The sequence below is a fragment of the Cnephaeus nilssonii genome (genome assembly GCF_951640355.1).
Source record: "Cnephaeus nilssonii genome assembly, chromosome: 14".
In the NCBI taxonomy this organism is placed as follows: domain Eukaryota; kingdom Metazoa; phylum Chordata; class Mammalia; order Chiroptera; family Vespertilionidae; genus Cnephaeus; species Cnephaeus nilssonii.
The window spans coordinates 17,879,654-17,892,581 of record NC_137085.1 but is presented as its reverse complement, the minus strand read 5'-3'; positions in this window follow the sequence as shown (position 1 = coordinate 17,892,581).

Here is a 12,928-nt window from a genome sequence, read left to right as displayed (position 1 = left end):
ATGTAGCTGGGGTTTTGACACAGTTCTGATCAATAAGAAAAGCAAACAATAAGTTATTGACTGCAGCAAAAACAGACGTAGGACAGTAAAACAAGGGAGGGCATAGAAGAAGCAGCAGGAGAGCTCAGGCTGGGCTTCCTTGGCTCACAGGGAAGTCAGAGGAAAGGGGGCCTTGGAGACAGGGTCAGGGGCTTTGCCGGGGGTGAGCTGCCACTGCCCATCGCTCCCCTGGTTGCAAGTCTCATTGAGCCCCTTGGAGGTTAGGAGATAGGGCTTCTGGGAGAAGGAGAGGGGGGAGGGAAGGCATGGGTGTGCTCCCTGGAGGGACAATACCTAGAATGTCACCATTTTGCAACCTTTTATTAATAATTGATTCAGGCAAAAATCACGGAAGCTAAAAAAAGCAGGTGAAAGTTTGATGAGGAACAGAATAAATCCAACAGTATCTCTTCACCAATTATTTCTTAAAGGGAGAAAAAAAGGTAACTTTACAGTGGGAAAATCTGACAAATGGTACAAGTCAACATCACCAATAATGAGACGAATACATACTACCTTGTGCTTTCTGATATTATGCATCAGGAAGGACACAACATGAGTTTTGTGTTATCCTGACAAAAGTGCATAACTTGGATTTAATCATAAGGAAATATCAGACAAACTCAAATGGAAGGGTTTTCTACAAAATAACGAGCTTGTGGCCTGGCCGGTGTATCTCAGTGGTTAAGCATCGACCTATGAACCAGGAGGTCATGATTTGATTTCTGGTCAGGGCACATGCCTGGGATGCAGCTCAATACCCAATAGGGGGTGTTCAGGAGGCAGCTGATCAACGATTCTCTCTCATCATTGATGTTTCTCTCTCTCTCTCTCTCACCCTTCCTCTCTGAAATCAATATATATATATATATATATATATATATATATATATATATATTTAAAACTCGCTTGTAATCTTCAGAAGTGTCAAGGTCATGTAAGCCAAGGAAAGACTGAGGAACTGTTCTAAATTAAAGGAGATGAAAGAGACATGGAAACCAACTGCAGCGTATGAACCTGGACTGAGTTGGGGTAGGGAGAATAGCTATAAAAGGCAAGACTGAGCCCTGGCCACTGTAACTCAGTTGGTTGGAGCCTCATCCGGTGCACAGAAAGGTCAAAGGTTCAATCCTGGTCAGGGCATATGCCCAGGTTCTGGATTCGATCCTGATCGAGGTGTGTGCAGGAGGCAACTGATCCATGTTTCCCCCCGCTCCCCCCCCCTCCTCTCTTTCTCTCTCCATCCTTTCCTCGCTCTCTAAAATCAATAAAAAACAAACAAACCAAAAACAAAACATATCCTTGAGCGAGGATTAAAAATCACAATAATAATAAAATAAAAAATAAAATAAAAGGCATGATTTTGAAATATCTGGAGAAATCTGAATATGGACTATAGATTAGAACAGGAGTTGGCAAACTATATATGGCCCTCTGGTCAAATCCAGCCTACTGTCTATTTTTCTATAGCCTGAAAGACAAGCATGGTATTTCTATTTTTAAAAAGATTCAGATGAAAAATACCTAACATCAAATTAACCATCTTAACCATTTTAAAGTGTGTAGTTCAAGTATTAAGTATTTTCACATTATTGTGTAACGACCTCTAGAACTTTCTCATCCTGCAAAAACGAAACTCTTGCCCCTTGAACAACAACCCCTCCTTCTCTTCTCTCAAGCCCTGGTAGCCACAAGTTTGCTTCTATTTCTGTGAGTTTGGCTACTTTAGATGCCTATATAATGGGATCTTATAGTATCTGTCATTTTTGGTGGCTAGTTTATTTCTGTTAGCATGTTCTCCAGTTTCATCCATTCTGTGGTGTGTGACAGGATTTCCTTTTTTTTAAAGGCTGAATAATGTTCCATTGTTTGGTCCTTTCAAATGACTAGAAAATACAAATTATAGATTATTCCTATTACATAGATTACTATAGATCACCTTTCAATGGGCATCTGGTTCATAGGAAAACTTGTGTTCCTAGAATAGGTATAAAAAAGGAATGAAAGGAGGAAGGAGAGAAAGAAGGAAGAGAGAGAGGGAGAGAAGGCATTAAAGAGAGGAGAAAAAAAAAATAAAAGAAATTACCCCAAATTTTGGAAGGTAAGGAGGCAGTATTCAGAGACATTTTAATCAGCCCTAGTTTCTCCTTATTACAGAAAGAAATCTGTCCCAAAGCTTCTTTAGTTTATTTTAAATTTAAAGAATTTTGGGTGAAGGCAATTCTTTTTAGAAGGCTCTTGTTACTTAGGTTGAAGTTACTAGGGATATAAATTTTACATTGTACAGTAACAGTTTGCTTTTTTCTTGGTGTAATATTAAAAATAATACAAGTAGGTGCAGTGTTTTTGTGACTAGGCATTTTTTAAATAAAAGTAAATTTAAATTGGAGCCCGCAGATCTAGTCAAGTTCAGGGAAAGTCTCTCTGAATCAGCCTGTGACTTGGCACTTTTCTATTAAGGGTATTTAGTTAGGGAGTGACTCGGTAATTCATTAATCAAAGGTTGTTCTTGCTTTGTTTTAAATTGTGAGTAATAGAAATAATGTTTACTCTTCTCATTAATGGCTGTGCACAAAGACTAACAGGCAGCTGTGCCAAGGGCGGGGAGACCGGAAGAACTGGATCTGAACGCTGGCCTGGCCCCTTCCTTGCTGTGTACCTTGGGATGACTTGCATCTTTTTCAGGGGGCAGTCGCTTCATCTGTATCACGGAGCAGTCCATACATGTGCGTGTACCTGACAGAGACGTAGCACAATGGATCTGGAAACAATTTCCAGCCGCAAAGGGCTGCACAGCGTGCTCTGTGGTAGGAATAAGCAATCGAAAACACCGATTTTCAAGGAGAGACGGGACCCGCTGACCTATTCGAATTTCTGCATTTGCCCCCTAGATCCACTCCCCAACCTGCTCTTCACCAATCCGGCCCCCTTCCCTCAAGCTTCTGCTTGGTTTTGGTGGGTCTGGTGATGATTCTCCCTGTAGGTTCCTTGGGGTTGGTGTCCCTCTAACAAAAGCCACAGCTCCTGGGCACGCCTCCCTCCCTGGATCCCTTCAGGCCCAAGCTGGGTGGGGGTGGGGAATCTACTCAGTCCTTCACCATTGTTTGTCTGCCATGCCACGTTCGATGTGGGCACAGAACAGATGACAAGAGGATGGTATCCAGAAGTTGGCCCCCTGGCAAGTCCCAGACACAGAGGAATGGTTGTGCCGTGAGAATGGTCACCAGTAAGCAGATTAGAGTCTTGCTCCTCCAAGTGTGGTCCCTGGACCAGCAGCAGCAGCTATGAGCTTGTTAGAAATGGAAATGCCAACCTCAGGTCCTGCTTCAGAGCTGCTGGTTCAGAAACTCCATTTTGAACAAGATCCCCAGGTGATTCAGATGCACATTTTACAGTTTGAGAAGTATTGTGTTCAAGTTTCCTAGGTGGGGAGCCCAGAAAAATACTAGTTCTGCTTTCTTTTATTAAAAAAATATTTTTAATATATATTTTTATTGATTTCAGAGAGTAAAGGAGAGAGACAGACAGAGAGAGAGAGAGAAAGAAAGAGAGAGAGAGAGAGACATATCAATGTTGAGAGAGAATCATTGATTGGCTGCCTCCTGCACGCCCCCCCCCCCCCCCCCCCCACCGCACTGGGGATGGAGCCTGCAACCTGGGCATGTGCCCTGACCGGGAATTGAACTGAAATCTCCTGGTTCATAAGTCGAAGCTCAAGCACTGAGCCAGCTTGCCAGGCTAGTTCTGCTTTCTTAATGGTCATCTGGGTATTAAGGTGCACATGTGTATATACAAGTGTACATGTGTGTGATCTAAATGACTTGTGGCCCCTAGGACTCTCCTCTTCACACATCACCGTGGGCCACACTCCACCATCTCAGGAAATGTCTCCCAGCTCCCGCCTGGCATGCAGAATCCATGCAATTTGTTCTGGAGTCTCTGCTTGCTATCTCCTGATCTTGTACGAGGTTAGCACCTCCCTGATGCTTGTCTGCCCCACACACTTCCACCTTCGCATCTCCTCACTTCCACACAACCACGGGGCAATCTCCTTCCACCAGTGTCCCACAAGCCCATGGCCCTCCAACATTCTGTTTGTTTGGGAGTCAAGTTTAAAGGCAAGCGCCATTTCCTGCTGCCAGAGTACTACATGCCCAGCTAGGAGCTTTTGGCCAGGAAAAGTGAGTCGGCAAGAAAGTGATGCATAGTCATTGGTCTTTCTGGGAGGCCTGGGAGGAGGAACCGCTCTGGGATGGGTCCCAATGGCAGACCCAGGGGGCTCTGCCTGGACACTTCTGGGCATGCTTATTTTGGGTGCGGCTGCAGCGCAATGCTGGTGTTTGGCAATGCCCTCACCGCAGGCCTCGGGCTTCGCGAAAGGAATAAGGAATGAGGAGCTGGTAGAGCATAAAGTTCCATTTTAATAACTTATGGGTCTTTTATTTATGTGCGCTTCTTTCCCTGGTTTTGACTTTCTGGCCTTTTATTGCCATAACTAGAGGCCTGGCCCTCGCAGCCCCGGCTTTGTCTGGAAGGTCGTCTGGACGATTGTTCTGCTGTTCGGTCTAATTAGCATATTAGCTCTTTATTATACAGGATGATAGTAGTGGTTATGAATAGTCCAACTTAGTCCAAAGCGCTTCATTATTATTACTCCCTAGCAAATGCCTCCAGCTTCCTTGTTTCTCTCTTTCTCCATCAATTGCCTTGGCATCATCCCAACGCTAAATAAAACCAACTGTTGCCTTCTTCATGCCTTCCCAGGAGCATTACTGGAGAAAAAAACCACACAACCAGACTGACTGGCTGTATTTTATCACAAATGGTCATAGAGGCACACTCAATGCTGCCCAGCAACCCCATAAATTCTCCAATATGCTTACTTCCCCATACAATGTAATAATAATTTTATACTTTCACTTCCATTTTCAAACCTCAGCCCTCAAGGGATGATCTTACCTTATTGATAAATAGAAGCCACTAGACCAGAGACCTTGTCTTTTCATGGTCAAAGTTACAAACTTACCTGCATCTGCACCCGTTTTCTCTTTCCTTCCTGGGGGTGATGGAGGAAGTGTTTTTCCTCCTACTAAAGGTTAATGTACTTGAGTCACATCTTTTCTAACCATCTTAGGCTCCATGGGTCATTTCTATTCTTCTGCATAATCAACCTCTTCTGTAACAACTAGAATGCTTTCCACTGCAAATAAGAAGACAAAAACCACGTGTAGACTATAGGATCCCAAATTTATTTATTTTTTAAAATATATTTTTATTGATTTCAGAGAGGAAGGGAGAGGGAGAGAGAGACAGAAACATCAGTGATGAGAGAGAATCATTGATCAGCTGCCTCCTGCACGCCCCATACTGGGGATCGAGCCCACAACTGGGGCATGTACCCTGACAGGGAATCGAACTGTGACCTCCTGGTTCATAGGTCGACGATCAACCACTGAGCATGTCGTCAAGGCCTGGGCTCCCAAATTTGTATCTCTTTCCCATGCTCTGGAGCAAGACACCTGAGTGGGTATTATGCCAATTCACGTGTCCTTTAGCATCCCATGTGAAACCTTACCATAGAGAATATTTCTGAAATGGTTGTTTATCTAAACTTCACAGGTTATTTAGATGAAAAGTAAGTAGGAGTCAGCCTGCACATTGGAGATCTTTCTTTATATATATGTGCAGGAGGCAGCTGATTGATGTTTCTAACTCTCCTTTCCTCTCCGAAACATCAATCAGCTGCCTCCTGCACACCCCCTACTGGGGATGTGCCCACAACCAAGGTACATGCCCCTGACCGGAATCGAACCCGGGACCCTTCAGTCCACAGGCTGACGCTCTATCCACTGAGCCAAACCGGTTAGGGCTGGAGAGCTTTCTTTTCAAGTGTCTTTCCTCCCTTTAAAAACAGAGCCGAACGCCAATGTTTAAATTGTATGTTTGGCTCAAAATCCTTTTAACCTGTGATGAACCATGCTTTTCCTCCCTTTACCTATGAAGCCAATCAGACAGATTTAGTTTCCCTAATTAGATTCTTGGCTTTTAAAATGCTTCATTCATGAATTCGGAGGAAAAGCTAAGAAAACGGAAACCATTCTAAATTGTGGAATTTAGCCATTGTAACAGACAGTACAGGAATGGGTAGCACCCTCTGGTGGACAAATTTGGAACTGGCATAGTTTCCTTTGGGAGTTTTCTCCAGAATCCTCGACAAGATTTTATGTGTCTCTCTGGTGGTCAGCAAGAAAGCACTTGGCTTCTGTCTCCCTGATGACCCACTGGGTCCACGATATAAACCCACTTGGAGTGGGCTGTGATTTTTCTGCTTGCCCTAAATAAGAATGCCAGAGGAGAGCGAGAATTGTAAAGTGGGTTTCTCCACAGAAGTAACTGAGTGGGCTGAGCAGTAAAGAGTGAGTGAACGTGAAAACAACTGGAACTAATAGAGTCAGACCCTGTTCTTCCAGTAGCCATTTCAGATAGAAGAGATAAGGGAGAAACAGATATTAACTTTTTTTTTTTTAAAGTAGGCATATGTCAACAAAGTAGAAGAAAGGCTCTATTCACATAAGTCTGACAATATTTAAAACTGGGATTGGCAATGAAATTTATAGTATTCCGACTACATAAACCACCTCACTAGCAGACCTCTGAGCTAGTAGATATGACCAAAAGGAAGTTTTGAGCAATGCTGGTTTTGAGTTAGCTCCCTCCTGTTTTATAATATTATTCGTTTGTGTGTGTGTGTTTTTTAAAAGACCTTGTCATACCAATTCCTTGTCTTTTAACTATAAAGAACTTTAAAATACTGTAATATCCCAAAGTCACATGGAATAGTTGTTTTTCAATGACTGATTTATGGATATGTAGGTGTAACTGTTGCTTACTGAATACAAATTAACTTTTAGGCCAAGTAAGTCAATAAAAGTCTGAAGGAAGTATACGGAATTTGAATGGAAAGACCTTTTAAAAGTCTTGTATCCAGAAACTATAACACGAGTTCTTCTCTCATTTCAGGTAAATGGAGATTACAGATACATCTACAGTGGTCTATGACTTTTGATCAGATTAATCAGTAGTCTTCCAGCACAGTAATACAAATGCCAGCTATCTGGGAATTATGAATTATGATAGTCCTACTGCTATAATTAGACAGTGTAGATCCATTAGGTTAAAATGTATAGTTAGAACGGTTTCTTATCTTTACTGTTTTGTCACTGGGTATGTAGACAAAGCCAATCGACTCCCAATTATCTTACCCACATTGTTCACCTGACAGATTAGTTAACTTATTCATTAGACAGAAAATACTTATTACATGCTAATTGTGTACAAGGCATTATGGGAACACAAAGAATTACAGGGCATGGCCTTCATTTTTTTGAAAGACTTTTTTAAAGAGCAGTTTTAAGTTCACAGCGAAATTGAGGGGATAGTACAGAGATTTCTCATATGCCCCTTGCCCCCACACACGCATAGCCCCACCCATTATGAACATCCCCCACCAACTGTACTTTTGTTACAACTGATGAACCTACTAACTCCCTGAAGTCACTTGGTTAAAGGTTAGCTGTAAAGAAATCACTGTTTACTATGCTTATTATTTCTCCTTATGTATACTGTCTGAAGACATTCAAAGTACACGTAGATAAGAAATGGAATGTAAAGGTTACACCAATCTTGTACTTTGGACTAAAACAAATAGGCAAAGGCCAGAGTTTAGGTAATAAGATTTTTTTTTGGCTTCAGATATGATTCTCAAGAGAAAATCCTGTACCTCTGAAGCATCTGTTTCCTACTTCTTTTGCTCTGAGGAGAGAGTGGGCTTGTCACAGGAGCTTGATGCCCGCGGCTGTGGTGAGGAAGCTGTCCAACGTGGTGACAATGACCCTGACTAGAGCTGTGTTCGTTTCCTAGGGCTGCCAAAACAAATGACCGCAAACTAGACGGCTTAACACCACAGGCATGTATTCTCTCACAGCTCTGGAGGCTACAGTCCGAAATCAAGGTGTGGGCAGGGTTGGTTCCTTCTGGGGCCTCTGAGACAGGCTTTGTTCCAGGCCTCTCTCCTAACTTCTGGTGGTTGTTGGCAATCCTCGGTATTCCCTGGCTTGTGGCAACAGAACTCCAATTTTTTTTTTAAAAAAATATCTTATTGATTTTTTACAGAGAGGAAGGGAGAGGGATAGAGAGTTAGAAACATCCATGAGAGAGAAACATCGATCAGCTGCCTCCTGCACACCCCCCACTGGGGATGTGCCCGCAACCAAGGTACATGCCCTTGACCAGAATCGAACCTGGGACCCTTCAGTCCGCAGGCTGACGCTCTATCCACTGAGCCAAACCAGTTAGGGCCAGAACTCCAATTTTTGCCTCTGTCTTCAGAGGGTTGTCTTCTCTGGGTGTGCATCTCTGTTTTCCTTCTTTTTAAAAATACGTTTTTCTTGATTTCAGAGAGGAAGGGAGAAGAAGAGAGAGATAGAAACATCAATGGTGAGCCGAAACCGGTTTGGCTCAGTGGATAGAGCGTCGGTCTGCGGACTGAAGGGTCCCAGGTTCGATTCCAGTCAAGGGCATGTACATTGGTTGCGGGCACATCCCCGGTGGGGGGTGTGCAGGAGGCAGCTGGTTGGTGTATCTCTCTCATCGATGTTTCTAGCTCTCTATCCCTCTCCCTTTCTCTATCCCTCTCCCTTTCTCTCTGTAAAAAAAAAAAAAAAGAAAAAAGAAAAAAGAAACATCAATGGTGAGAGAGAATCATCAATCGGCTGCCTCTTGCACGTCCCCTAGTGGGGATTGAACCTACAACCTGGGCATGTGCCCTGACCCGGAATCAAACTGTGACCTTCTGGTTCATGGGTCAAAGCTCAACCATTGAACCACACCAGCCAGGCTGCATCTCTGTTTTCTTTTCTTTTCTTTTTTTTTTTTTACCCATAATGATTTATTCTCTACAATACTTCATTAAAGAGTTCAATGATTTGCACTCAGCAGTTATATAGCCAAGAGGCAACCAAGTGTACAAAGAATTGGTCTGAAGTCCTTGCGCTTGAAGGCTTTACAAAGTCTCTTGCTTCAAAGAAATAGGAAAATGAATAAAAAATACACAAACTCCCTAGGCTCCAGAATCTCAACAGAAAATAACATCAACAGTTAGTGAAATAGTAGGTGTTAACATGGAAAACAGATCTTGTGCAAATATTAACACCTAGGACTTCTGTATAGATTTTTATGACAAACAATAAAATGTTATGTCTCCATTACAAACCTTTCATAGTGAAAGGCTCTCTAACATGAATTGCTTTAATATTAATTAATTATGAAGCAAAAAAAGTTTAAGAACCTCACAGTGGGAACAATGCAACACCTACCAACTCTAGTGATGAGACCTTCTCCTTTAATGTAAGACAAAGGCAATTCATAATGACACAGAGAATGTCCTCGCTGTGGGTGTCAGGAGACAAGCTCACTTTCCAGACCAAAGGCACTCGCTGCGAGGGAGGAAACAAGCTCCGAACCAAACCCGCACTTGGGGCTGGTCCCTTGAAAACAGTGGTCACCTACTGTTCAGCTTGAGCAGCCCAAGGACAGACGGAGCAAGCAAAACCAGCCCTTCTCTTTAAAGCCGCCGCTCACACGTGGACGGCTGCCCTCATTGCATCTCTGTTTTCTTGTAAGACATGAACCATTGGGCTAGGACCCACCCTTCTTTTAGGGTGACTTCATTGTAATTCATTACATCCGCAAAGACACTATTTCCAGATAAGGTCACATTGGCAGGTACTGAGGTTAGGACTTGAACGTATCTTTCTGGGGAGCCATAATTCAACCCACAACAGGAGCCATCAACAATGTGTTGGCAGAGACACTGACACTGCACGGGGAACTCTGCCCATAGATCCATTTACCTGGAGAAAAATATATCGGTTTCCTTTTCCAGCCTGGCAATGTGCCTCAAGCACCCTCTGTTGGCAGAGTTTAGCATCTAGCCAGGCAACGGGGAAATGCAGACTGCGGAGCAGAGGAGGAGTGTGGGTTTACAGCTCAGAGGCAATAAATGAATAACAGCCACACACCCACCTTTTGTCTACTTTGAGGTGAGCCTTCCCTATGGTAGTTTGATCTTGATTACGAAGCTCAGCTGTGGGACTGTGACTTGGGAAGATTCCAAACAGAGGAGACACTGAGGTTGACACATTGGAGATAGGGGGTTGGAGGGAGTCACAGAGATGAAATATCTTGGGCAGAGGGACCAGAATGAGCAAAACCAGAGCACGTGAGACCCTAGATTGTCACAGAAGCCTGAAATCCATGCCACGGATTTTGCGAATGAAGTTGGGTAAGAGCAACATGACCACCTTTGTAGTGTAGACAATTTCCTTTCTCTCAGAGCAGCGTGGGGACGTCTTCCCTTGGGAAGGAGAGCCCTGAGCAGGTAGCAAGCAGCTTCTATGAAGAGCTTGCCTGGAGGAAACGGACTGGGAAAGCTGCATAGCTCAAGAGCCCCCACGGGAGGCAAGGTTCAATGACAATAATCAAATGTTTCATACACAAAATTGACAGGATCCAATGGAGCGATGGCTGGCATCTCAAACACAACATGTCTCAAGAGAGTGCATGATCCTACACCATAAATCTACTGTCCTTCCATGTTCCTTATTTCAGGGATGGCATCTGGATGCCCATTCCAGAAACCTGGGCATTATCATGCCCCATTCTCCTCCTTCACTCCTCCAGAACCAATGATTGAATACCGCCCATTTCACTTCATAAATCTATGTCAACTTTTCTCCATTCTCAGTGGTCTATTGAGACAGGCCTGTAGCACCCCTCACCTGGATTCTTATGACTGTCCAATTCATTCTTATAAATGTCCCCACTCATTTTCTCAGACAGAGTAATTATTCTGAAAAGCACATCAGAAGGTGCCACTCTACTACTTAAAAATTCCACGCTGGCTTTCCATTGCTCTTAGGATAAAGAGCAACTACTTCAACATGGAATAAAATGGCCCCTCTGGCCTTCCCCAGTTTCATCCCCTCTATTCCTCATCTCCACCTACTCTTACTGGCATATGGGCTGCTTTTATTTCTTGAAAAGCTTCTCTCTCTCTCTCTCTCTCTTTTTTGGCCTATGTCTTGTTTTTCTTCTTGGTACTTATGTTACAACTCCCTTATCCCCAAACTCCTCCCTCACTCCCACCCTTGAATTCATCCTCTATTCGTCCTTCAAAGTCAGTGTAGATGTGAATTCCTCCTGGAACTGACCTTAATGACTGACCCTGACTCTAAAAATTTCAGGTTAGGTGATTCTCCTATGTGTTTCCATTAATTCTATATCTCTCTCATATGTATTTGATATATAGTGTATGGTATATGCTATATAATCATATATCTTTACCTTGTTTCATTTTCTTTTTAAAGAAATGTTTTTATTGATTTTCAGAGAGATGAAGGGAGAGGGAGGGAAAGAGAGATAGAAGCATCAATGATGAGAGAGAATCATTGATGGGCTGTCTCCTGCACACCCCCTACTGGGGATCAAGCCTGCAACCCCGACATGTGCCCCAACAGGAATCCAACCGTGATCTTCTGGTTCATGGGTCGATGCTCAACCACTGAACCACACGGGCTGGACTTATTTCATTTTCTTTTCTTTCTGTTTTTGTTGTTGTTGTTAATCTTCACCCGAGGATATTTTTCCATTGATTTTTAGGGAGAGTGGAAGAGAGAGGGAAAGACAGAGAGAAACATCGATATGAGAGAAACACATCGATTGGTTGCCTCCTGCACAAGCCCTGACCAGGGCCTGGGCCAGAAAGGAGCCTGCAACCGAGATACCTGCCCTTAACTGGAATCGAACCCATGACCCTTTGGTCCACAGGCTGACGCTCTATCCACTGAGTCAAACTGGCTAGGGCTTGTTTCATTTTCACAAAAGAACTTATTAATTACATATTAAAGCTTATTTGCTTATTATCTGTCATCCTTCACTAGAATATATGCTCCTCCAGGTCAAGAACCTGGCCTACCTTGCTCACCACTATGTCCCCAGTGCCTACAACAGTGCCTCATTCATAGTAGAGACTCAATAAATATTTACTGGGGGAGTGATAGAAACAATTGTTTTGAGGCAAAGATCTTCATGTTACTGTATAAGCTCATGTGATATTTGGGACACAAATCTTTGGGTAACCCAAAATTCAAATTTAACTGAGCGACCTGTATTTTTCCTGGCAACCGTACCCCTCAGAACACACTTGGCAATATTTGGAGACCTTTTTAATTGTCACGCCTGATGGCGGTGTGTGTGTGTGTGTGTGTGTGTGTGTGTGTGTGTGTGTGGAGAGAGAGAGAGAGAGAGAGAGAGAGAGAGAGAGAGAACAGGGATGCTGCTAAACATCTTAACAATGCAAAGGACAGTCCCTACAAGGCTAAGAATTGTCCGGTTCAAGGTGTCGATAGTGTGGAAGTTAAGAAACCCCGAGCAAGATAGTCATGGATGAACTTACGGGTCCCTAGCAGGCAGACAGCACCTAGAACCTCTAAGTTCATCTTCCTTTTGGAAAGGCAGCATGCGGTTATTGAGAGGAAGGCGTCCGGGGTGCAGACCAGGCTGTAAGACCCTGTGCACACACCCGGATGCTGACAGCCAGAGGGCCGGAGCGCCCGACTCCCCGGTGCAGCCGGTGAAATCGTGCTGTGCAGAAGATCGCGTGCGAAGGGCACCGTGGACGGGACAGCGCTCTGCACACACTGGTCAGTGCGCTTTTCAATCCGACAAATCCAAACCCTCCGGCCACCGGGGTGAGGAAGGCGTGCAGTGACCAAACGGAAGCTGCGGGCTGGCTGAGGCGTCCTTCCCTAGCAACGGTCGCGAAGAGCGT